This window comes from Bemisia tabaci, chromosome 10 (assembly GCF_918797505.1).
Source record: "Bemisia tabaci chromosome 10, PGI_BMITA_v3".
Lineage (NCBI taxonomy): Eukaryota > Metazoa > Arthropoda > Insecta > Hemiptera > Aleyrodidae > Bemisia > Bemisia tabaci.
In genome coordinates, this window is record NC_092802.1 from 27,166,489 (window position 1) to 27,192,726 (window position 26,238).

The following is a 26,238-nucleotide window of genomic DNA, read 5'->3' on the forward strand; positions in this document are numbered from 1 at the left end:
TTAGAAAAAATCCTACCGATAATTTGGTTTTATTTTAATCGGCTGTGGGTGTGGTTTTGGCTTTCTTCACGAGATCTCCGCAGATCTCTGCCCACAGTCCATATTGTTGGTTAAAGTTCGAAACCACGTATCTACGTTTTTGACGTTGCAGGCTTCCTGTCATACTGCATGGCTTCCCAGAAAAGCGTGTCAACGTAATTCATTGAAAACTTCCTGGATTTTTCTTCTCCACCAACAGAATATTCTGTAAAATTTTAAAGTTATAAAGCTGGCTTTTCTCCTCGAAATAATCAAATAGAAGCGTACATTTTGAAACACCGCAATGAAGGTCCGTGGTTTCGCACTCAGCCAGCGATATGTATAAAATAAATTATCTTCTAACGAATCAATTCGTCTCGTCAAACGTTTTGGTGCATATCCCATTATTGTTATGCATTTTTCGCTCCCAAACTTTGAGACATGCATACTCGACAAAATAGCTATTTTAATTCACATTCAGTAAAACTCCAAAGAAAACCACTTATTAATCCTTCGACAAATTCGGAGTTAATCAGAAGAAATTTAGCAACGTCCGGACGTCTTCACGACGCTTTTCTTTAGCACGGCGGAGCGCACAGTGGATCGAGTCAATGGAAGAAGACGGACATGAATTTTTTGATAAAAATTTTAAAATTTTACGTTTACCCCATCACAACTTCAATTTTAATGGGTGCTTTTTACAGCAAATTTTGCGAGAACACCAATGACACTACGTTGAAAACATAAAAATTGCATATTAATGAAGCACTAGAAAAAAAAAACATTGGATCTAGAGTCCAGACTCTTAAAAACATCGACAAGAAAAAATACTCTTGATTCAATAAGATTTAGCTTAAATCAAGAACCAAGCCTCTTAATTTGAACGGATTTCCTTTTGATTTAAGCTTAAATCTGATTGAATCAAGAGTATTTTTTCTTGTCAATGTTTTCAAGAGTCTGGACTCTAGATCCAATGTGTTTTTTTTTTTTTTTTTTTTTTTTTTTTTTTTTTTTTTTTTTCCAGTGAGATATACGCTTTGGAAGATTCTAAAGCATGTCCGACCTCACCCATTGACTTGATCCACTGTGCGGCCGGCGGCGTTAAAGCCGCGCCTCCGGACTCAAGATGGCATTAAGCTCGTGGCGAGAAAGACACTATCAGTCGTTAACTGATTTCAAGAATCGTCCCACATTCACTTCACCGCGAGTGGCGTGAGTAGCAGACATGCTAGCGTGACGTCATTGAACTTGACATGCCGGCACGTTCAAGTAGCGTGACGTTCGCTCAACTCCATTCACTCGTTCATGAAACTCCCGAGTTCGTATCGCCTTCAAAAGTCCTTGAATGTATTTCAATTTTTTTTTCTGCGAATTTTTCAGTCCTTGAAAATTTGCGCATTGAATGGATGACGTCAACAGGGTTGCCGTAGTCAGGGATACCGGGATTTGTCAGGAAAAACCGAGAAATGTCAGGGGAAATGACGAAAATGTGAGGGAAAATTTGTTAAATCACCTTAATTTGCTTTCTAGAATGGGTTTGAGGTTTCGAACAACAAATTTTGCCTGAAAACTATTATCAATTACGTATTCTCAACCATCCATCAGATCTTCAGTTGTCAGGGAATTTCACCAAAATTTGTTAGGGAACTCAGAGAATTGTCAGGGAATTCAATTTTCCAAATTCTGTGGCAACCCTGCGTCAAGCGAAGCAGTTATATCTCTGCATCCGCAGAGTCATGATGTCCCGCAGTAGGAATATAGGGGGAAAGTCGGGGAAACCCGGGAAATGTCAGGGAATTTTAAAGTCAGGAAAAACCTGGAAATGTCAGGGAAAATAGTTGGGTCACCTTTATTTGCTGTTCAGAATGGGTTTGACGTTGACATCTTTGAATCTTCAAATCATTAGAACAATTGAAAATCCCTCATTGATTAGCTAATATTTGTAAACATCAGAAACGCTTTCGTAATTAAAAGTGTCAATGAAAAATCGGGTGAAAGATGAAAAAAATTCCATATTCATATCTGGCACTCCGGAGAGTTATACATAGTTTCACCCCAGAAAATCCTGACAAAGTGGGGGAAAGCTTCCATTCCTCATCAGGGAATTAGCTCCTGAAAATCAGTGAAAATCAGGGAACTAGCTCGTGAAAATCAGGGAATTAGCTCGTGAAAATCAGGGAATTAGCTCCTGAAAATCAGTGAAAAGCAGGGAATTAGCATAGTGAAGTATTCTTGATACCATGGCTTGCAAAAATTTTATTTTGGGATAGTCCATGACTTGCAAAAATTTTATTTTGGGATAGTACCAAACGCCTGATCGCTGATGAATTTGTGCTGGCGCTGAATCCAAATTTGAACCGTTTCAACCGTTCAGGGCGCATTCCTCCTCAATTGGACAGATATATTATATCGAGTTCGCTTGATATCACCGAAAATTTCGACTATAAAGTAACATTCCACCTGCATGTGCATCGAGGCTTCACTGTCGTGAGATCTCAATCCTTGGCAGCCCCTCAAATCGGCGTTTCTTGATCCAGCTTCCGCAAACAATCGCACGAGTGAAATATGCGGTTGCGTTTGTTACTGTCTCCGGATTTGAAAGCTCGAGACAGCACACGCCACTGCCCTTTGATCAAGCCAAAATTTACGGAAGTTTTGGCGCAACCGATCTAACATCGCCAAATGAATCTCCGTTGAGAGTGCTGCCGTGCGCTGAGGAAAAACGCCGTATGAGCCTTCAGACGTTGCCAACTTTCACTCGATAATACACGAATTTCCTGGTGAACTGTAGGTATTTTTTTATCAAATTTGTTAGCTAATTTTCTTCGCAACTTCACCTAAAGTTCCTGAAAATTTCAAGAAAGAATATTTATAAACTTCCACAGAAATTAGTATTTTTTCGACGGACATTTGGCAACTCTCGAATGTTCCGCGCAGGAGTAAAAGCACAAAATATAAAAGAAAAAATGTAATAGCTTTGGTAATCATTAAAGACTCGGAACAACCTTAAAGTTTACGAAACACACATCTTATTTTCCTAAAATACATATTTTTTTTCGTCAATTTAAATGGGAATAATCCACGCAGAGTGTGCGAACATTTCAAAATCGTGAGTTGAAAAACTCTGACTCCGCGTGTTCAAATATTAGGGCCAAACGTCGAGTGGAGCAGCATACTGCCAAGTCGCGCACTAGCGCCTACAAACCAAACATGGATACTTCACGCATTGCGCAATGTTTGAAGTATCTACTTAGGTTTGAAGGCGCCAACGCGCGGTGCGCGCTGGCCGCCCGCCTGCCGTGCTACGGCGCGGCGCCACAAGCAACTGTTTCACAACAGAGGTGCTGCACAGTATCATACGAAATTGAAGGCGCTCCACCATATTACAAACAATAGGCATACTTCAAGAGTACAGAGTTTTCCTCGCAAAATAAATCAAGATACTGCGGCACAAAGAGAGAGCGCGGTAGTCCAAAAACTCACTAAGTCCTGGCATTCGTATTTTATAACGTTCAGCATAATTTTTGAATTTTATTAGAGAAAAAAGTTACTCGATTCAGGCAGAAACATTCTTGAGGATGCCGTCAAGAAGATTTCATTTCGAATCAAGAATGGACTCGCTGACTGAAAGCGGGGTTCTGCTTGATGTAAATGACTTTTTTTTCTATAAATGCATCTCATTACTTCATTTTTGCACTTACTGCTCTCTTCGCTATCACGGCAGAATAATGAAGATGTTGCATGTGTGACGAATTTGCGATTTGACTGTTGATTCTCATGTAAAAGTTCGTGAGAAACACGATGGTGCCACTGGTGTTCTCTGAAATCAACTCCCAAGCTCAAGAAAAGCTCTCAAGTTGAGGCCAAAATGGAGGGGATATCCCACCCTACCCTGAGCTTGCATGGAGCTCTTGTATGAGAGCTTAGACGAATTTTGAAGGAAACAATTTTGAAAATTTGACACTTACCACTCTCTGCGCTATCACCGCAGCATAAGTGAGTTAAAACATGTCCGTGGTACAAGATCGCCCGAAGTTGCTCGAATCGCGCTTGCGTGGATAAGGCCTACGGAAAATCCAACATTTTAGTAGACATTCTGTTATATTTATCATCCGGTATTGCATCCCATACAAAAACACTTTTCTTCTTTTGTGAGTCGGAGCTGTAAATTTTAATTTATGTCCAACGTATTTTACGTAAATTTTGATGAAGAAACATGTTGCACCCTGTCTAACGAGTGGTCCAAAGACTTGTGAAACGGGAATCTCTGATTCCCCGCAGTGGCGTGGCGTGACTTGCGATATATCGATTGTTATGCCATTTAAACCTGTGGTAAAGAATCGATTATTAAGGTGTTCGCTGCGAACACCCTGTTTATCGATCCTTTTCCATAGGTTTAAATGGCATAACAATCGATATATCGCAAGTCACGCCACGCCACTGATCCCCGTAGGCGTTTCTCGGCTTACACTGTAAACCTCCCACACTGAAATACGGAAACCGATCCAACCGATGCATTAATTAGAGTCTTACAGTGTTATTTTCGCCTCTGCACCTAATTGGACTCACTCAGCCGCCGCACACTGGACCCAATCAAAAGGAGCAGTCGGAAAAAATTTGGAAACTTTAAACGCTCATAACTCCGTTCATACAAGACTTTGAGGTACTGAAAGTGGTTTCATTGGTTTTCTCGTAAAACTTTCTGCATGAAGTACCCCTTGAAGTTTACTACGTGATGAAATAACATCAAAATTGGCAGTTTTAGTACTAAATTTCTTGTCCGACCTCTCTAATTGACTCGATCCACTGTGCGCCGCGCTGGCCACGCAGACGGAGTCTCATTTCGTAGTTTCCCTTCACGAAAGAACGTAACTTCATTTCATTGTTGCCAAATTTCCCCTCGCAAATTGCACGGTAACTAGGAGAATCTTGGACATTTTTACTGGAACTTTCATCGATTTTCCCTCAGATTTCGTGCAAAAATCAGAAAAAATTTTGATGGAAATTGCAAAGATTAACTTTGTAAAATAAATTAATTGTTTTAGTCGATTTGGCAAACTTGGAATGGAGGTAGGTTCTTTCGTCCGTGGGATGACGATTTCGGCGCGAGCCATGGTAACCGTCCATTTTCACTCGATCGAGGGCTCGCGAAGTGGCGTGGCGTGCTTTGCGATATATCGATTGTTATGTCATTTAAACCTATGGAAAAGGGTCGATAAAGAGGGTGCTCGCTGTGAACACCTTAATAATCGATTCTTTACCATAGGTTTAAATGGACGTATTTATGCGAAAAGGCGCTAAACGCCATTTCCAAACTTCTCAGTAAAGCAAGTTTGACTAAAACAATTGGCGTTTCCGTACTAATGGACCGATTTTGGTTTACTTTAGCTTGTTTGAAAGCTGAAGAGTTCCTCTAATTACGTACGTTGCCAAAATTAGGAAAAAATGCATATTAAGCGAGATATAGGGGATTTTTGCACGTAGGTCCATTTGATTTAATGCGCTAACCCGGATTCCGAATTAAATCAAAAGGCGCTATCTCCACTTGAATCACTTGATTGACGCGCGCGCGGCGAAGCTTGGTGGAAACTTGGTGAAATTTAGTACCGGGGGGTATTTTTGGACGGGAAACTCGAATTTCGGGTCAAATTTTGAAAATTCAGAAATCCAAGATGGCGGACATGGCCTAAAATGCTATCTCGGCCCCTATCCAGCCGATCTTGGTGAAACTTGGTATCAGGGGGTATTTTCGGACGGGAAACTCGAATTTCGGGTCAAATTTTGAAAATTCAGAAATCCAAGATGGCGGACATGGCCTAAAATGCTATCTCGGCTCCTGTCCAGCCGATCTTGGTGAAACTTGGCATCGGGGAGTATTTTCGGACGGGAAACTCGAATTTCGGGTCAAATTTTGAAAATTCAGAAATCCAAGATGGCGGATGTGGCTTAAAATGATATCTATTTCTTAAACAAACGCACTACACGTCTAGAATGGCCGCCAATGAACCTGCGTAAAGCGCACGGGCCGGGTTGTGAAGGCCGGAGGTGGTGGGAGCCCAAATATACCTACCTAACCTCAATCTGCTTTCCCGCTGCATCTTGCCAATGTGGATGAGATGTGGAAATTTCCACGTTTGTAAACTTTAAATATATGGCACTCTACACGGAGAAAAAAACTCGTGCGTGGGACCCGAAGTTTGGGTCATATGGATCTCTGAAGTTTTCGGATTGAGCATCTGAACACTTTAGGTCTAGCTGTCGAGGTTCGGATCACACATCTGAAACTTCAGTTCTTACGTCTGAAGTCTTCAGGTGTGAGAACCGAAGTTTTTCGGATGTGAGAACCGAAATTTTCGGATGTGAAAACCGAAGTACTTTAGATGTAAGAACTGAAGTTTCAGATGTGTGATCAAAACCTCAGCAGCTGGACCGAAAGTGTTCAGATGCTCAATCCGAAAACTTCACAGATCCATATGACCTAAACTTCGGGTCCCACGCACGAAGTTTTTTTCTCCGTGTACGTTCACAATACACCGCCTCGTCGAGGTGCGTGGTTTACCTAGCAGCGTCGGATCGTGAATTCCCTTCATGTGCTGATTACCTATGTTAAAATTTTCGTATCTAAATAAAACAGTTTCTGTTGTCATTTTGAGCCCCTAATACCGAACTTCACACAAACGATTCAGGCATTGAGCTATTGTTGAAGGCCACATCCGCCATATCGGAGTTTAAAATTTTAACAATGAGGTTATTCAGTAATTTTTAATTTTTGCATTTTTTTGGAGGATTGAGTACGCACAGTTCGCTGGAATTTTCTCCGATTTTTTGAAACATTATTAACCCACGGAAAACAAGTTCGAAGTTGCGTATTCTGAGCTCCCATTTAAACTCGCGTCTCCGAGGAAGTCAAGATGGGGCCTGACGAACCCCTAGGTGACGGTCACGCTTTTGACCACGTAATCCTTCCAGCGCGCTCTTAATACTCATGAATTTCTAAATACTGTTCCGATTCCAATAAAGTACCTAACAGTGATTTTAATGAAAATTAAGTGATTCCGATGGGTTCGTTAATTTGTTCGCTCGTTAAAAGCCCCTTGTCCATGTCAGTGCACACTGACATCGATCGAGCCAGAGGGAACGCACGGTCGATATGTGACCGTCACTCAGGGGACGACATCTGGGATTTTTTGGCGATGCGCGTTTAAATAGGAGATAACATTTTAGGCCACATCCGCCATCTTGAATTTATGAAATTTTAAAATTTGACCCGAAATTCGAGTTTCCCGTCCGAAAATACCCCCTGATACCAAGTTTCACCAAGATCAGCTGGACAGGGGCCGAGATAGCATTTTAGGCCATGTCCGCCATCTTGGATTTCTGAATTTTCAAAATTTGACCCGAAATTCGAGTTTCCCATGCGAAAATACCCCCTGATACCAAGTTTCACCAAGATCGGCTGGATAGGGGCCGAGATAGCATTTTAGGCCATGTCCGCCATCTTGGATTTCTGAATTTTCAAAATTTGACCCGAAATTCGAATTTCCCGTCCGAAAATACCCCCTGATACCAAGTTTCACCAGATCGGCTGGATAGGGGCCGAGATAGCATTTTAGGCCATGTCCGCCATCTTGGATTTCTGAATTTTCAAAATTTGACCCGAAATTCGAGTTTCCCGTCCGAAAATACCCCCTGATACCAAGTTTCACCTAGATCGGCTGGATAGGGGCCGAGATAGCATTTTAGGCCATGTCCGCCATCTTGGATTTCTGAATTTTCAAAATTTGACCCGAAATTCGAGTTTCCCGTCCAAAAATACCCCCCGGTACTAAATTTCACCAAGTTTCCACCAAGCTTCGCCGCGCGCGCGTCAATCAAGTGGAGATAGCGCCTTTTGATTTAATTCGGAATCCGGGTTAGCGCATTAAATCAAAGGGAATTACATATAGTTCCTTTTGATTTTATTCGTAATCGCTGATTCCCTGTTTTGCGATTTTTCAGGGGCTGATTCCAGGGGATGAAATTAGTATTTTGGGGGCATATTTACGTGTGAGAGCAGCCTATTACATGGAGAATCCAGATCCGTTAAAAACTGAAATTTGGAAATTTGGCGCTTAGTTCCCTTTCGTATAAATACGTCCAAATGGCATAACAATCGATACATCGCAATTCACGCCACGCCACTGATCGCGATGGACTTCTTGCCTTCGCCACCATCCAATTTGCACTTGGCTTCGAAGCAATGGATGTTTAGAAAGCGTGATGCAAAGTACTTACTCACAGCATCCGTTTTATCAGTTAGACTGTCTCCGCTTGATGTAACTGTCGTGAGAAGTATAATCAGTTGATTGTCTCTTGGAGCAACCAACTAGTGGAATTTTTTTAATTTTGACCGAGCCCGTAAAGGATTAATAATAGGCTTCTAGCCTAGAATGAACCTACTGTAATTGTTGGTTTGTTCTGTTTAGGCGCGGTCACTGTTTGATCAGTAGTTTTCTGCGTTTCCGACAGCTACGAATGACAGAAGTGTTTTTCTCATCAACAGCCTTTGCGGCGTTTTCTTTTTAAGTCAAAGTCAAGGTGATGTGTCAGAAAATCTAGACATGGAGTTGAATATTGCAATAGTTTATTTTGATCCGGGAACAAACCTCTCATTCCATGATCGTCAAAAGTTCCGGCTTTCGGAACTTTATTTCTAATTTATCCTTTTTTATAACCGTCAAAAGTTCCGGGATTCTTTTTAGATGTTCTAAAAAGTTTCGAAAAATGTGGAAGATCCGGAACTTTTCGGAAATTTTAAAAGTTCCGGAACAAACCCAGGAAATTTGTAACTAGTTCCGGAAAATGGGAGCACTGTCCGGAAAGAATCACTGAAAAATTCTATGTTTTTTGACTTCTAATATCGTAACTAGATCAAATGCTCCTGCAAAATTAATTTTCGGAGCAAACAGGTAGCTCAGACAAAATAATTTGTTATCGGTGTATGAGGAAAATAACGTGAAAAAGCTTTTGACAGGAAAGGTTACTAGCGATCGGGAAAACACAGAGGGAATACAATTTGGTAGGGACAGGCCATGAAAAACACAAGTAATTCCGAAAACCCCTAAAAAACACAAGAAATTGTATTTTCCAGTAAAATGGTTTAAAATTTTTAGGCTTAAATGCCTGAGGGGATCATATTCCCTAATTGAACGGGTCCTCAGGAAGTATTTAAATCCGAAGAAACTATGTCCATGCCAACATGAGCTCTTGAGATCCATCAAGTACATGAAGGACAGGGCTCATGCCAAAATAAATATGTATAGTTCCTCTTGATTCAAATACGTCCATTCGAAGAAGGGCGTTATGGCTAATTTTCAGGAATTGAGTTTTCGTCGGAATACCACACTGAAAAGAAAGTGAAGTTGATTTAACATTGTGGATGTAAAAAAAGTGTGAGAGAACTCGTATAATGCTGAATTACCAGCCACAGCAGTTGGTTTTACATCTTGGCATTGCTAAAGTAACTGCCTTAGCGGGTAATTCAGCATTGCTTTAGTTCTCGCACACTTTTTTTTTAAATCCAGAGTGTTAAATCAACTTCGCTTTTTTTCCGGTGCATGTCCAGAGGGTGAAAATTTTACGAGCGCATGCGATCGTGCTAAAATTAGTCGCTTAGCATCAAAACTCATTTTTTCTTCTTTTCTGATTTTCCCCTAAATTTTTATTCATAACGTGAGATTACATTATGGATTTACGCTGATTGTGAGTGTATGAGAGTGAAGTAGACTTATCTGAAAGAGAAAGGATTATCGGCGACTTGAAATCCGCGAAGCCTCACTTAGTTTCCGTTATGTCATCAATTGGAACTCTTATGCCGATTGATTGACGGCAACAATTCGATTCAACTTTACGTAACGTTTACGGGAAAGCACTCACGGTCATGGTTCAAGTCCGACATTGAGCCTCAGCAGGGGCGGATCCAGCAATTTGGCAACAACGGATTCCGTCCATTTAAACCTATGTTAAATAATCGATTCTTGTCGGAGCACCTGGCCCCTCCAAGAATCGATACATTTCCATAGGTTTAAATGGAGAAAAACAGTGTTGCCAATTTGCTGGATCCGCCAATGAGCCTCAGAGACCAGTAGCGCATTCTGACTAAAATATTAGGGAAGTTGAGTCCCCATGAAGTCCTCAGGAGGTATGGTGGTTACGAGAAATTATTTCTCATTTTCCCTTCAATTTCCGAGGTAGGCCAGAAAACATCATCATTTCTCCTTACCGCAATAACTACCTTTTCGAAGATACGTTGATTGCGGTGCGGTAAGTCATGTCATGAGACAAACTCCGACTAGATGACCTGTTCTGCCGTGAAGGATAAACGCCGTATGAACATTCGAATGTTGCCAAATTGCCTCTCGAAAAATATTTATTTCTGAAGAAACTTATGGATATTTTTCATTGAACTTTTCAGCCATTAAAAAGCTTTTTAGACCAAATTACGAGCAAGATTTTCCGAAAAATCGGAAGAAAATTATGTTTAAATTTTCCCGAAAATTCGTGATGTCTCGAAGGAAATTTTGCAACGCCTGGAGGTTTATACGGTGTTTTTCCTTAGCACGGCACAAGGAAAAAATGAAATTGCTGATTTAACAATTCAATTGCTAAAAAAAGTGACTGCAATGTCTCAACGTAGATTTTACAACAAAAAAATGCTACTTTAACCACTATTGTAAGCTAATGGCCACGGAGGTGGTTAAAGTAGCATTTTTGTGCTGTGAAATCTAAATTGAAACATTACATTTTTATTTTTTCCGTGCAGTACTCCTAACGCTTTTTATTCTAGCTCTCTCCGCTTTTTTACATCAAACTGTAATCCAATTAACTATCTGAACATGATGCGATGCCACGCGCAACTGATTCATCCCGGTCTTGTGTTAAAAACGACGTATACTCCTGTCAAAATATAATGCACATCCGTCGTTCTTACCAACGAGGCGCCATCTGCGCTCACTGTGATTGAGCGGTCCGCTGTGCACGGGTGCAATTACTAGGTCGTGCGTTGCCAAAAAACTGCGTGTAAACATAGAAATCGCACCCGGGGGTTCCCGAAACGCGGCTGGTGTTGCCAATTCTAGGTAAATCGTATTTTTAACCCTCGGATTCGCCCAGCTTTTGCTCGAGAGCCGGCAATTCGCTGATTTCACGAAATTGGATGTTTTGAGTTAACTCTGTTGACTCTGAATGACGACTGTTACGTTAATGCGGCGAATTGGCGGGAATTGCTTGTCGCTGTCAGCACTATTTAAGGTCTCATTATGAGTGTCTCAAAACGTCGCCAAAATATGATCTTCCATAATTGACATATTTGCCGGTCTGCCTTATTTTAAGGCTTAAATTCAAATACGTTCGTTGAAATTTTGTCGAATCTAAATCTCGTTCAGAGCCCCTCTGAATGACGACTGTTACGTTAATGCGGCGAATTGGCGGGAATCGCTTATCGCTGTCAGCACTATTTAAGGTCTCATTATGAGTGTCTCAAAATGTCGCCAAAATATAATCTTCCATAATTGGCGTATTTGCCCGTATGTCTCATTTTAAGGCTTAAATTCAAGTACGTTCGTTGAAATTTCGTCGAATCTAAATCTCCTTCAGATCCCCAAACGTAGCGACATTCCCATACTTCAGACCTACTTATGAGCTCATCTTATACATTAAATGATGTTTATATGATATTTCAATTTAAATAACGTAAATCAAGAAGAAGATGTCTTAAAATTTTGGCTCACGACTCGCGGATAAAACCTTCATAACCTTTCCTTTAAAAGATGAACGAAAGTTTTTGGCATCGAAAATGGGAAAATTGGTTGGTCCTCAGCTTGCTGAGAAAATTAATCCTCTCATTCATCTTCTCAGAATTTTTTCCAATATTGTTTTTTCCAGTAACAATAAAAACTTATCTGAAGTAAAATATCCGGCTGAACTTTAGAAAGATGGCCGCGGAAAAGACGAAAATTTCGGACTCCAAACTCCATGAAGTATTTCTAAACATTCTTCTAAGTAAATATATTTCTTATCTGGGATCGTAGCGCCGTTATGTCATTTTTGTAGAATCAATGTTTATTAGTTGAATCATTAATGAATCGATTTTCGGAATCAGAATCAGATTTCAAAAACCCCCGGGGGCTACAAACACTGTTATCATCTACGCAGCTCCTAAAAAAATATTTTCGTGATTCCCTCAGCGGTTCCATTCGAACAAAAATCGTTTAGTCATTGTTGATTAGAAATTGAATTGAATCAATATTCAATATCTTAAACTTGCGAGTCATTGTTTGTAGCGAAGTTGCCATTCAGTCTCTGAGACTTTTAGTTTAAAGCGACTTTTCTGTAAACTTCTAAAATTACGTAAGAATCAGATTGTTTTTAATTTTCTCAAAGCGTGCGAATCTTGAATGTGTCATTAAGGCGCATAAAAAGCATGTAGATAACCAGTTTGGAGCTCTGGGAATAATTTTTGTCTAAACAAAAAGCAACTTCCGCTGACTTTTCCCCACAAAAGAAGTTTGTTTCAAAAATAATTTATTTTAAATCAACCAAACACTACATCATTCCCTTAATCAAATAATATGCTGTATAGCAAGACATGTTCGAAGGAGATCCATTTTGATACAATAAATAGAAATTTTCTAAGTGAGATCTCGCAATTCGTCGCTTCTTGGATGAAGGAACGTAACTCCATTCCAAGGTTGCAAAATTGACTCAAACAATTCAATTGTTTATAAAAATGTGCCTGCGTAATTTTTGTTGAAAATTCGTCTGGTTTTTGATAAGATCAGAAGAAAAATCGGTGAAATTTTCAATTGAAAATTCCGAAAATTCTCCTGGTTTAAAAGCAATTTTCCCGGGGAAATTTGGCAGCGGTGCTAGGTCATTTTTCCTAATTTTTTTTTCCTACATCAGGTTTTCCTATTACTTTTTTCCTACTTGTTTTTTGTCCTATTACAGTAAGTCCTACGAGTGAGATGTCCCACTGGCTTTTTTCCTAAGGGTGTTTGTCCTAATAATTCAATAATAATTGAAACGTAAACATGAGTAGAGTAGAGGGAAATTTTTCAGAAAGAGTAAAGTTTTCTCAGCGAGCCGAATGTAAGTGCGTGAACAGGAGACATTACAAGCTGAGCCTTCTATATCCTCAATATAAGGAGGAGGATGAAGCTCCACTACTTACGGGCATGCGGCCACAATTTTAACTTGTGAGGTACCTATGTTGTTTCTCTACTTTCTCGATCCCCTAGTTTTAAAATTGAATTTCGGACAAATGCCCCTAGGAAAAAAGCCAGTAGGACATCTCACTCGTAGGAGTAACTGTGATGGAACAAGAAACGAGTAGGAAAAAAGTATTAGGAAAAATTGCAGTAGGAAAAAATGTTTTAGGAAAAATGACTTGCCACCTTGGCAGCAATGAAATAGAGTTATGTTATTTCGTGAGGGAGCGACGAAAAATTGTCTTTTTCGATTGCCACTCCCCATCTCTCTACTTCAAAATCCTCACTACCGAAAGAAAATTAAGATGAAGGATCAGAAGAAAAATTAACGGAAAACCAAGTCAATAACAAATGCATTTGTTCGATGTCTGCTCCAAGCAAGGATTTTAATGACGCAGTAAACACAAGTTTGAACCCCTAAGTTCACCGATTATCTTCGAGAATATGAAAGCACTAACAGTAATTTTTCACGTTTCGCTGATTGCAAATCACGTGGCTGTATGAATGAAAGCCGGAGTTGAATAATGAGGCTTTTCAGGAGGAATTCAAAGAAGCTCGCGATGCATGCATGACATTTCTTTCCGTGTGACGAAATCTCTGTTATCGTCTTTTCGGCTGTCTTCAGTGGGATATGTATATGTAGATTCAGCAAATTATACAATTTTGATATTCCGTAGATTAGGTTAGATTACCAATCAGAGGAATTTTTCTCGGAAATTCATGAAAAGTCTTCAACCGGTTGGTGTCAGCCAGAATCAGCCTAACTACATTACAAGTCTCCTAATTTCTTCTCATTTTCCATTTTTTATTCTGAGGCTACTAAGGCTTATTCTGTTGTCAAATTCCACCCTTTTTCCTCACAATTTTCTAGAAAAGAGTTGTTTTTTTTTTTTTTTTTTTTTTTTTTTTTTTTTTAACTTTAGAATTTTTTTGGGAATCTTGAACTCTTCTAACTGAAAATTTCGCTGATTTTTCTTCCGATCTCATGCAAAAATCAGACTTTCTGACTAAATCTGCACAGGCGCAGTCTTGTAAACAATTAACTTGTCTGAGTCAATTTTGCAATCTTGAAATGGAATTACATTCCCGCGTGCGGTAAAAGACGAATTTTTCTTGGTGAAATATCGCAACGAATGTAGGATTTATAAATAAATCGCATAATCCGAGATAATCCGCCGTTGATTCGGTCTTTTAATGTCGTTCGCTAACAAAGTTATTAGGTTCCGATTTATGTCTCTTGTTCAGTCTCTTTTGATTTGATTTCTATAGTTTTTCCCGTATCAATAGCTCCGTGGTTTAAGCGTAATTTATTGTTATCAATCATTTTCTCGAAGCTTTTCATCTCGCAATGGTTCCGTTATCAGGTCAATTAACCGGATACAATTGGTAGGTAACTTGTCGCATTGACGTGAAAAACAAGCTGCGTTTATGTACAGCGATGTGACGTTCTTCAACGTTTATTTGTTCGCCGTTAAAAATATCATCTTATCGTTCTTTCTTAAAATTCGTCGCCTGTTTTAAAGTAAAATAAAGAAATAGAGGATCTTGAAATAGTGTTTCACGTCACACAGTATCCGACGTCTTTTGATTGACCAATCTGTTCAAACAACAGGACACCTTCAAATCTAGAATAGAACACAAACATTAGTAGTAGTAGCATATTTCTAATAGCCGCACACAATATTCCTCTAGCTGAACTGTAGCGAGGCGTGAATAATCAATTATCGATATTTCCCCATTTGAAGCTATGGTAAAAAAAATCGATTATTAAGGTGTCAGTTGCGAACACCCTCTTCATCGATCCTTTTCTATAGGTTCAAATGGCAGATCAATCGATATATCGTAAAGCACGCCACGCCACTGCATATTAGGGTCACAGCAATTTAGGGTTTCTGCTCCGAGTTAACTTGTTTTTAGGAAAAAGAGACATTTTTCCTGTAAATTTTACAAAATTCTCTTTACCTGAAGGACAAAAATTGCAAGAAATAAGTGTCCCATCCAACCAAATAGAAGTGCGTGGAAAGATGCAATCAATTCCCTTTTATTTGGTGGTTTTAAAGCTCGAGCCACTAAGAAGTTTGGATACTTTGATGATACTTCTCTTTCATTCTCCAATCTAAAAGTTGTGAAAACGTAACACGGGTTAAGTGCCTCATTCATCTCGGTAGTTATGAAACATTACCTGCCTTCAAAGTTAAAATAATCGCATCATGCTCTTCTCATTTTCAAATGTGTGAGACGCGAAAGAATAGCACGAGCTTAAGTGCCCCTTCATCTCGGCGATTATGCAATAGTAGCTACCTCGGAGTTAAAATAGTTGTATCACGTTTTATTTGCTAATCTGAATCTGAGGGAGACGAAATAGAAGCGCGGGAGGCGAGCACTAAGTGCTCCTTCATTTCGGCGGTCGTGCAATTTGAGCTACTCAGAAGTTGGTATAATTGTATCACCCTATTCTTTTGTTCCCTATTTCCTGTTACACGAAATGTAATTTTACAAGAGGCGAGTTCCACTCTGCATGACGACCCAGGCTCTTTCCTAGCCGACGTCTGAAAGAATAAAAGACGAAAAGAATGAATAAATAATGAAACAGCGACGTGCAAGGCTTAATTCTCATAGCTCTGACATTGCATGCTATTCAACCGCACGCCAGTTTGATATCACAGCGCGGCCGCTCACAGTTTGTTGTTAAACATGTAACGAAGTTTTCGCATCGTCTCAGTTCTGCCCGAAGGAAAAACGACCCAAAAACATTCCAACGTTGCCCGATTTTTTACCAACAACCTACGAATTTCTCGGAAAACTTGCGGATTTTCCTGCTCCTATTTTGTTCCGGATAATTCTACCCGCAATATTGGCTAGTACTCTGTATTTTTGAACATTACACGAAAATGCATTCATAATTAACATGGATTTATCAAAAGAAATTTGGCAACATTCGAACGCTCATACGGCGTTTTTCCTCAAGGCGATAGTACAGTGAATCACACCTATCGTGCTACCATCTCCGCCGTTGCACTCTCATATTTTGCTGATTTTATATTATTTACTGTCAAACTTTTTCCGCTTTATCAACTCCAACTTTCTTTTCGCGACCTTTTCGATTCTCGCTTTCCGCGCAGTTTCCGCGAGCACGTGTTATTCCCTCTCTCTCCCTCCCTTTCTCTTCCTCTTCGTTCTTTTGTTTACTCCCCTTTCTTCTTTTTCTCCCTCCCTCTATCTGCGCTCCTTTTCCTATTTTCTCCTTCGTTCTCCCTTTCTTTTATTTCTCTCTCTTATTCTCCCTTTACCCCTCTTCCTCCACATCCCCCTCTCTCTCTACCTTTCCCACCTCCATCTCTCTACCGTCTCTCACTCTCTTCTATGTGCGTCAATTCTTACGGCGCACAGTGGATCGAGTCATGTAGACAGGTTGGACTTGAAATTTTCAACTAAAACTGCAAATTTTTATATTTAATTCGTCACATTTTCAATTTCAAGGGGTGCTTTCAGATGAAAATTTCTCGAGGAAACCAATGGATTCACTTTTAAATCCTCAAAATTGTGTATGAACGGAGTTATGAGCTTTTAAAGTTTCCAAATTATGTCCAACCTCCACCATTGACTAGATTCATTGTGCGGCGCCGATTTTCTTGCGAACTTTTTCCTCTTCCTCGCTTTCCTCGTGTGCGCCGATTTTTTCTCCGTGTTTGATCAGTCGCAGATGCACTCTCTTCAAGTTCATTCAACGATTGATTCCCTTTTGTTGTGAGTCGCGTGTTCGGCGACATGCATCACATGGGTTTCCCTTTATCATTTGTCGATTGTGCAGCTCATAAGTTGCTTGACATGTTTTTTCCGAATGTAACTAGGTTCTCCGACGAATTTATCGCGCTTTTTGCTTTGCTCTGGCAGAAATGGGTCAAAGCCTCCTTTCACGATGACAGGATGCTGATTGCCGATGCGCCATAATCATCTTCGTTATCATTTTCCTTCTTCTTTCTCCGCGGAATGCGGAAGATGCATTTTGCACATCACACGCGCGCTACACGCGGGTCGTTTAGCTGAGAGATCCGCTCAGATTATCAATTCATTATTTTTTCCCCCTAATTTTTTGAGCAAAGGGAGAGACTGAGATTTAAGTCCCGAGATGGCACGTGTCAACCTAAAATAAAAAAAAGGAAATTAAAGAAAATATATAAATACAACAAATAACTAGATAAATAAAATGAAAGAAATAAAATATAAAAACAATAAATAAAAAATGAAAAAAATAAAAATTTTTTTTAAAAAATCATAAAAATAAAAAAATAAAACATAAATAAAAAATAACGAAATAAAAAATAAACTGATTTATGTGAATGCCGACTTACACCGTCGATGTGTGCTTTTTTCCTATCAACGAGCACTTCGACGATGAAACTACCAGACCCTGTATCTCGTTCGCGGTGTTTAAAAATCCCGCAAAAAATATCATTGAAATTGGTAACGGGAGTCATTTTTGACCTGCAAAAAAGGGAAAACACATTTTGAGGGAGGGTTTAGGGGGGTATCGAACCTAAAAGCAGCCAAAATTAATGTTTCTAGCGACAAAAATTGATTTCTGACGGCACCATTAGATTCAGCGTTGAAAAATATCGAGATAATGGGTTTTGCGTTTTTTTTTTTTTTTTTTTTTTTTTGCCGTGACTTATCGTTTTCGAGAGAATTGGAACAGAATGGAGACGGGGTGAGCGCGAAGGGGGTGGGGGTGGCCCCCAGGGAAAGCGTTTGTGGATAAACATTTGTACCAAAACGTCTTTTTTTGATCCAAAGAATCGACTCCTCCATTATTCGTACTTAATCCTGGGACACCCTGTATAAGACTCTCGGAACAGAACGGGCGCAAGCAGAGACGCAGGCGCCACAAAAGACGTCAGGAACGTGACGGAAGGCGACACGCGAAGCAGAAGCGGAAAAACACGACCGCGAGCGAGTACTCGCGCTTGCCGATAGAGAAAACACGGCCGTAGATAAGATAACACCGCGTGCTCAATGCGCTACACACATTGATTCATTCCGCCACGAAAAAATCACAAATCCTCAGGAAAAGAATCAATTCGTCGCGATGTGATTGACGTTTGACACAAGGTGGAGGAGATAATGACGTGTGCTCTCCAGCGGGCCGATTATTGAAATTGATAGACAAAGCCATAGACAAAGAAGACGAAAGAGATATGGAGGGATCCTATTGGTGGAAACGTGTGGTTGCAATGGACAAAGGAGGAAGGTCATATGTAGACTAACTAACGGCAACCCACGAGGGGCCCGATAGTTAGCCCATCATTTTCTCCTTTAGTCTATAGGAGCCACCCATTTCAACTAATAGGATAGCTCCACGCTCCCTATGTCTTCTTTGTCTATCGCCTTGTCTATCAACTTCAACGATCAGCCCGGCTGGAGAGCACACGTCATTATTTTCTCTACCTTTTAAGGGCGGTCCGGAAGTACGGAAAAAGTGCGGAAATTCCGCAAGGAGGTCCGAAATTGTTGTCATTTTTGCCGCAACTTGAGCGAGAAATTTAAAATTGTTGATATTTTTCGAAAATTCTCGAATGGAGGCACTGGAAATGTAGTGAATTTTTCTGTTGAGGAGGCACCGAATTTTTTGGGATTATACTGAATAAGCACTGGAAAAAAACTCATTGGATATAGAGTTCAGACTCTTAAAAACATTGACAAGAAAAAATACTCTTGATTCAATCGGATTTTTGCTTAAATCAAGAACCAAACCTCTTAATTTGAGCGGATTCCCTTTTGATTTAGGCTTAAGTCTGATTGAATCAAGAGTATTTTTTCTTGTCAATGTTTTCAAGAGTCTGGACTCTAGATCCAATGTGTTTTTTTCCCCAGTGAGTACTGTAAAAGTACTGATTTTTGGCCAGCGTGTGAGTTCACACACCCTGTGAGTTCGGAGCACGAGTGAATCACGTCGCTTACGTACAGACGCCTTCGCACCAGATTGACGTCACGATGCGTGTCACGCAGACCAGCGCGCGCTCGCGCCGGGAATCCGGATTAAGTTGTAAATTTATGCATTCAGGTGGCACGCCAACGCAGCGGTGATAGCGCACGGGAATCCAGGATAGATCAGCCAAGGTAAAGCGGCGGCCTTCTATTTTATCGCTCGCGCTATAAACGAACCGAACGGCTACGATCGAGATGACGGAAAGTGAATAATCGTCCGGGATGAAAGTAGTTCCTTAACCTATACGCAGACGAAAGGTCAGCGTTTATCAACGAGGAACCAAGAGCATGCAGGCGGAGACAGTGTATTATTGAGGTACGCATACATATTTTCCTGCACTCCCAATCCAAAGGGCTGTACAAGTACAAGTACAAGTACAACACTGGGAAAAAAAAACACATTGGATCTAGAGTTCAGACTCTTAAAAACATCGACAAGAAAAAGTACTCTTGATTCAATCAGAATCTAGCTCAAACAAGAACCAAGCCTCTTAATTTAAGCGGATTTCGTTTTGATTCAAGCAAAAATCCGATTGAATCGAGAGTATTTTTTCTTGTCAATGTTTTCAAGAGTCTGGACTCTAGATCCAATGTGTTTTTTTTCCAGTGAAGTATTACGTAATGTGCAGGGTGTCTACAAATCCGAAAAAAGTACTGATTTTTTCAGGGCGGCCAGGAAGCACTTATAAAGAGCGGGATTCTGCAAAATGGTCCGAATTTTTTTTCAATTTCTTGTCATTTTTGTCGCAATTTGAGTGGGAAATTCAATTTTTTCAAATTTGCCGAATTTCGTCAATTGGAGGCATTGGAAAAGTACCGAATTTTTCTGTTGATGAGGTACTGAATTTTTATTTGAATGCACTGAAAAAGTACTGCAAAAGTACTGATTTTTTGGCCAGCCTGTTTTCAGGAGTCAGAGTCACATATAAGGACAAATTTTAATATAGAACCGACATCAACGCAACATTCAAGAGTGTGCAAGTGACGTACTCCGAGTTCCGGATGCTTGATATAAATTCACCAGCAATTTCTGCAGCGTGCTTTTACATGCGAAGTTGCCAGCAACTGCGAAAACGGAAAAATCTTGAGGGATTTTTCCAATTTTTGAAGAGCTGGGGAAAAACTGAATTATTCACACAGATACTGAATGTTAAGGAATTTGAAATCATTTTAGTGCTGTCATTTCCCGGAATTAATTCCGAAATTCGGAACTTTTCCCAAAATCTTCTGAATCCCCGGAATTTTAAGCTATTTTCGGAAATTCCTCGAAATTTGCAGTTTTTCGCCAGTTTGACCATTTTTTGATCAAATTTAGGGACTTTTTGATCAAATTCGATGATTTTCGGAGCTAAATCCGGGCGTATCTCGGACTTTTTCCCCGGAATTTTTCTTGGAACTTTGGCAGATCGGAAATATTTCGGAATCTTTTGATAAAATAAAATGACAGCACGGACGTACAGTTCGGGCCATGTTTCTTAGTGGTTTTTTTCTTGTTTATTGCAAAGTAGCCTCAGGCCCGCCACATCCCATCTCGGGCCCTGGTACCAATTTTCTGGCCCGGGCCTCTAGCACAGAGGGGGGGGGGGGGGTCCGGGGGGCCTCCCCCGGGAAATTTTTGAAATTTTAAATCTATTTGGACGCATTATGAAGCTCTTATGATGGAGATTTTCCATTAATTTCTGCAGAATAATTACGCCTTTTTGTTTACTTTCAGCACCAAAAACTTTCGAATTGTTGCATTCAAAACATCTATAAATTTTTTTTGAGGGGCCAGATGATAATTTTCAATTCTATGGGGAGCCGGGCCCCCCCTGGACTCCCCTTTCGTACGTCTATGGCAAGGGAGTTAAGCCATTGAAGTCGAGGATGCCCAGAAAGGAGCCTCTTAGCATCCGACAACGGAAGAAAATGAAACACAGTTACTAAAAATATCATTCTACATATACTCAAAATCTTGAAAATCTCTAAAAAAGTAAGAAAAATTTTATAGTGCCCTAGCGTGTTTTTGAAACTTTATTTACCTTTTGCGGAATTTTTAGGGTAATTTTTTCACTTTTCCCTACGAGACAAGGGTTACACATGAATTCGTAGTGGTTTGTCACCTGCGTCACGGGCCCCTCCAGGGCCTGGGCCCCGGTACCAGGGACCCAGTATCTCCCCCCTTGTGGCGGGCCTGAGTGGCCTAATAATCCGTACAGTCGGATCGAATTGCGTCCTTCTCTCGCCTCGCACAGTTTGACAGCGCGCACAATTCAGCACGATGCGAAAGTGTAAACACGGTAGTCAGCTTAATGACAGTCTAACCTTAGACCGACGCACAGTGGATCGAGTCAATAGAAGAGGTCGGACAAAATTTGGAAACTTCAAGAGCTTATAACTCCGTATATACAAAACTTTGAGGTTCTAAAAGTGGTTCCATTGGTTTCCTCGTGAAATTCTCTTCCGGATGTCGCCCTTAAAATTTAAAATGTTACGAAATAAACATCAAAATTTGCAGCTTTAGTCAACAATTTTATGTCCAAACTCTCTGATTGACTCGATCCACTGTGCGACAACGCAATCGTCAAGCGAACCACTTATCAGTTGATTGACCTATACCCATCAAAGCTCGCGCACTCATCAGTACTGACCCCCTCCCTCCCCCAACGGAACTTTTCGCCGCCCCATTGGCGAATTAAAACGCGACGTTGCCACGTTGAGAGTATTTTCTCATATTGTCAGCTTTCAGTATCATATCCTTCAGTGATCATGCCAAGAAGGCAGCGGTATCAATCGTAATCCTCAAGTAGCAGTTTTTAACAAAGAAATCGCGATGTTTTAAAATTAAGTTGCGATTATTTTACGATTTTTTGGCGATAAAGTCGCTAGGATCATCAAAATCCGAGCGGTTGTCCTCAATCTTGTCGCAATTTTAAATGTATAAAAATCGCGTTCGATAAAATCAAAATGTCAGCTCAATGAATCACGATTTTTTGTTCGATACTTTTGCGATAAATCGACGTCGATAAAATCGAGATCGAAGTTTCGCGAGTGGATTTGGTCGATTTTTTCAACCCGGCCGGCAAGGTCGCAAACCAAATGTTCTGCATTTTGCAATTTGGAACTATAAATTCTGGCTCATCTGATTAAACACTCATGTGCATAGGAATACTAATGGCACATGCGTTGCTTTTAAACCGGGTCAGAATTTATAGTTCCAAATTGCAAAATGCAGTCCAAATGAAAGAAACGCTCCGCTGAAGTCGAGAACGAAACCCAGCTGCCGGAAAACTCAAGAAAGACGTTTTTAAAGCTTATCGGCGCTGCTGCAAACCGCATGAAACATTTACAATAAAGCTTAGAACATATCATTGATAATCAAAATTATGGCTTGAATTTTTGACCCAAATGTTCTCGAAAATAATTGAAAGCGTTTTGTGTCAAAAACTAAAAACAGGGTTGACGCAGTCGGGGAATACCGGGAAATGACAGGGAATTTTATAAAGTCAGGGAAAACTGGGAAATGTTTAAGGGGACATTATGAAAATGTTGGGGAGAACCGGGAAATGTCAAGGAAAATGACGAAGATGTCAGGAAAAATTTGTTAAATCGCCTTTATTTGCTTTCTAGAATGGGTTTGAGGTTTCGAACTACATTTTGCCCGAAAATTATTGTCATGTCTTCTTTACCATTTGTCATATCTTCAATTGTCAGGGGAATCAGGGAATTGTCAGGGAATTCCATCCTCTAAATTCTCTGGCAACCCTGTAAAAATCTTTTTTCTGATACCCAATTGTTTTATTCCTTGTGCTGGACACTTTCAGATTTCGCCTGAAGTGCCCTTTCGCCTGACTTTCTCACTTATACTGCCGTGCTAAGGAAAAACGCCGTAAGAACATTCGAGAGTTACCAAATTTCCTCCGATAAAATGTTTATTTTTGAGGAAAGCTGTGAATATTTTTCCTCGAAATTTTTAGTAACTTTAGGTGAAATTGCGAACAAAATTTCATGAAAATTGGAAGAAAAATATTGACAAATTTTCCCAAGAATTCGTGATCTATCAAAGTAAATTTGGCAACGTCTGAAGATTTATACGGCGTTTTTCCTTAGCCCGGCAGTATAACTTTTTAGCTCAAATAACTTCTAAAACGGCAACGCTGCCTTGATTCGTGGTCGTTAGAATTAGCTCGCCGGCCCCTTGGATTTTTTTCGACTGCATGTGCTTCCTCCTCATGACTCCTCATGGAAAGCTCATCCGTACTCTTAAAGGATGCCTGACATACTTAATATGCTGGAGCGCCTTCAATTTCGTATGATACTGTGCAGCACCTCTGTTGTGAAACAGTTGCTTGAGGCGCCGCGCCGTGGCACGCTGCGGCGCGGCAGGCGGGCGGCCAGCGCACATCGCGCATTGGCGCCTACAAACCTAAGTAGATACTTCAAGCATTGCGCAATGCGTGAAGTATCCATGCTAGGTTTGTAGGCGCCAGTGCGCGACCTGGCAGTACGCTGCTCCATTCTATGTTTGGCCCTAATATTTAAACACGCGGAGTCAGCGTTTTTCAACTCACGATTTTGAAATGTTTGCACACTCTGCGTGGATTATTCCCATTTAAATTGATGGGAAAAAAATATTTATTTTAGGAAAATATGATGTGTGTTTCGTAAATTTTAAGGTTGTTCCGAGTCATCTTTAATGATTTCCAAAGCTTTTAAATTTTTTCTTTTATATTTAGTGCTTTTACTCCTGCGCGGAACATTCGAGAGTTGCCAAATTTCAGTTCAAAAATTATGAATATTTTTCCTTGAAATTTACAGAAACCTAAGGTGAAATTGCGAACAAAATTTCATGAAAATTGGAAGAAAAATATTGACAAATTTTCCCAAGAATTCGTGATTTATCAAAGTAAATTTGGCAACGTCTGAAGATTTATACGCCGTTTCTCCTCAGCCCGGCAGTATAACTTTTTAGCTTAATTAACTTCTAAAGCGGCAACGCTGCCTTGATTCGTGGTCGTTAGAATTAGCTCGCCGGCCCCTTGGATTTTTTTCGACTGCATGTGCTTCCTCCTCATGACGCACATGATAGCTGATAACTTTACGAAGTTTACTTTCCTTTTTTTTTCTCTCTTGAGGTTAGCATACGCGATCCCGCTCAACTTTCTTTGAATTCGCCACAAATCGAATTCACCATATCTAACGATTCAATGCTCTCACTGGAAAAAAACCTCGGATTTTTGCTTGAATCAAAAGGAAATCCGCTCAATTTAAGAGGCTTGGTTTTTGATTTAAGCAAAAATCCGATTGAATCAAGAGTATTTTTTCTTGTCTATGTTTGTAAGAGTCTGGACTCCAGATCCAATGTGTTTTTTTTTTCCAGTGCTCGCCAATGTTGTTTTACGTAGGAATCACATGTTACCTTTCCGTCCTTAAAGCAAATCTCTTTTCCCCCAGCAACCTTTTCCAGCAAAAATGTGTGTTAGCCTTTTTGCAGACCAGTGGGAATTTTGGCAAATTGGCAACACCGGATTTCGCCTATGAATCGTATTCGATAGTGGCTCGATGTATCGTTTGGTTCAAAACAATAGAACATAACCTCACACCAAAATTGTTGGATAGTTGTCAGGAAAGCTGAAAATGAGTTTCGTAGCAATTTCGCCACTATTGATGCCACTCTGAATGCCTTTTTCCACAATTTGACCCCGAAACAAGGAAACTTTGCCCTAAGTTTAGTGAATGTCAGCTTAGGTAAAAGAAAAAGAAAAAAAAGAAAATTTTGTTTGAAGATCAGGGAATCAGAAAATTTTGAAATCAGAAAAAAGCAAAAATAGGCAGAGAATTTAAAGATGAAGAAACTATGGCAACCCTGAATGACTGATAGAAAGAGCGCCCCCCCCCCCCCCCGCCCGTTCTCTCGATTATCTTGTCATCGAATACACGTATCGAATGCCTTACTACTTTCATTACAGAACTCTACAATTTTTTTAAGCAAGTGCTCTTATCTGAAGCGCGCAAAATATAAGGAAAAGGCGTCGAATTCACAGTCACAGCTCCTTGTCCGTCATCCGCACCCAATTAATTAGATTTATTAAAGTTGTGCAGAGCGAAATCACGCCTGTATGGAGACGGAGAGATCATTAGCAGAAATTATAAAGTCACGAAATTCTAACTTTGCACAATTCCACCGTGCTGATGAAAAACGCCGTAAAAACTTTCGCACGTTGCCATATTCTCTCCGATACAACATTTATTTTCAGGAAGGTTATGGAATAGTTTTCCCTGAAATTTTCAGGTATAACGTAATAAACTATAGAGAATATTCTCTAAAAAATTCCGAAGAAAATAGCCACGAGTTTATCGGAAAACTCGTGTTTTCCCGTAAGAAATTTGACAACGTTTGAGTGTGCCTGCGTTGTTTCTCCACAACAGGGCAGAATTTCGCCTCATCAGGAACGACCAGGAGTGAATTTCCGAGTCGTTCTCTCTCGCTTTCTAATTGATTTTTTAGCTCTTATCTCGGCCTAATGGCAGTCCGCAGTCGCTCAAATATTATATCTCAAAGAGGAGGTCGAAGATCGTAACCTGAAAATTTATAAATCCGGTAACTTTGTAAAATTTTGTCTTCTGCTAACGTTTTTTGTATCTGTACGTGCGGCATTCGCTTTCTTCGGTAGCTCGAATTTTTTTTATCGTCTCAAATTATCATCTTGTGGGCAGTGACACGGGGCTAAAGTCATAGCAATCAAATTCAGCGGTTTTTTTCTTACATCGGTACGCGATAAGGCGCTTCGTTGAGTGATTATGAAAGTCGTTCTTTGATAGCAGCAAAGCGTTGACTTCGCGTATCCTCAAAGCAGTATTACAATTTATTATGCAATGAAATGTTTATGGTCTCGTATTTGTTTACACCATGCAATTATGAATAATTACCCGAGTAGCAATTCAAAATTGAATTTATGTTCAGAGACAATACCTGTATTTTAGAGACCCAGTCACTGATTTGCTCCAT

At 40.2% G+C, this 26,238-nt stretch overlaps 1 protein-coding gene across 5 annotated transcripts in view; it reads left to right on the top strand.

Moving 5' to 3' along the window:
• Positions 1 to 26,238, top strand: part of Nt5b (5' nucleotidase B) — a 96,630-nt gene that overhangs the window by 56,171 nt on the left and 14,221 nt on the right. The gene's annotated exons all lie outside the window — the stretch shown is intronic.